General features: G+C 37.4%; 1 protein-coding gene across 1 annotated transcript in view; it reads right to left on the bottom strand.

The window, feature by feature from the left end:
• The window catches only part of zc3h15 (zinc finger CCCH-type containing 15), an 11114-nt gene that overhangs the window by 8522 nt on the left and 1167 nt on the right, over positions 1–1425 (bottom strand). The gene's annotated exons all lie outside the window — the stretch shown is intronic.

Here is a 1425-nt window from a genome sequence, read left to right as displayed (position 1 = left end):
CGACTGCCATTATTGTTGTCACCCGAGCGCGCATTGGTCAACTGGTTGATTACGTTACTCTTGATCATCTGTCCATCATCGTATAAAGCCCGCCCTGACAATTTGATTGGATCGCCTGACAGTGGGCTTTAATACTCGCGCTACTATGGAGCAGAGCCAGACCGAACTTCCCCGAACTCAAATCTTGTGGGCGGGACTAAGTTCGGACTGGCACCCAGGCTAGTTCTGTCATTATTTCCACTTAGAATTTGAGCAGCAGTGTACCGACCAGCAAAAACACATTTAACTTTTAAAAAATAAAATCAGGTTTGTGTAAACTGTTATTTCTTGGATGCAGAAACGGCCAGCCATGATTGAAGTTTGAAGCCTCTATAGCTATATTAGTCAATATTAATTTAAAATAAGTTACTCTAGTAGTAAGAAGTGGAGTGTGGGTATTTACATTCTGTTTGATTTTGTTTTCAAGTTTAAAGTCAGAATCGATATAGTTAGATAAAAACCTAAGCATATGATAATCTGACAGCGTAGGACGATCTGACAGCGTATGATAATCTGACAGCGTAGGACGATCTGATAGAACACCGGCCCCTTTTCCAAAAATCTATGTTCTCCCCAAGCGATTAAAATCTGTGCACATAGAGAGCAATTTAGCAGCAGTCTGTAATGTTAAGTTTCCCCAGTGATTTATTGTGAAGTGCAAACAGTGAGAGCTTGACAGGAATGTCATGCGGTTGTTAGGGGTAACAGCACATCCATAATTTTATATATAATGTGACATCATTGGCCGGAATTAATTATCATAAAAACCAAATCCACATAAACAAGTTTTGAAGTAGCAATGAAAAAGTAGAACATTTTCATTTATTTCTGAGCTTAATGAGGGATCTCTGAATGAACTAAAAATAATCCTTATTATCTCTGTAACAAAAGTAGCACACATGATTATTTATATATTTTTTCCCCATTTTTACAAATGACCATTTTAAGTGAACAAACCTGCACTAATGAAGCACTAACCCTTCAATCTATTTGCTAAGTTTTCTTAGCTGAAGCTCCTCCTATTGACGACGCATTAAACGTTAGATCTGAATGCTTCTTTAAAGTAGTTTCAGGCTTTTCAATGCATGCATGACATGAAAGCAGCATAAAAATGTCAGCAGTGATGTCACATTATTTGTTGTGTCTGGAAAGTTTTTGCATCACAATGTGTTTGATCCAAACAAAGTGAAATCTGCTGCTATAAACTGCTGTTAGGAAGCAGCAAACAAAGGAGAACAGTTTCTGCTTCCACAATTTATCCATCTTTGTTTGTCAATAAATTTTTTCATTTGTCTCAATATTGCTCCTTCTGTAACATCTGCTCACTCTGTCGTTTTTATCACGTAAATGAAGGGAGGGAAAAAAGCAGCATCAATTCTAAGAATC

Source organism: Cyprinodon variegatus, unplaced genomic scaffold (genome assembly GCF_000732505.1).
Source record: "Cyprinodon variegatus isolate N-32 unplaced genomic scaffold, C_variegatus-1.0 Scaffold589, whole genome shotgun sequence".
Taxonomy (NCBI): Eukaryota; Metazoa; Chordata; class Actinopteri; order Cyprinodontiformes; family Cyprinodontidae; genus Cyprinodon; species Cyprinodon variegatus.
Note: the sequence above shows the minus strand (reverse complement) of the source record. Positions and strands in the feature narration are given on the sequence as shown.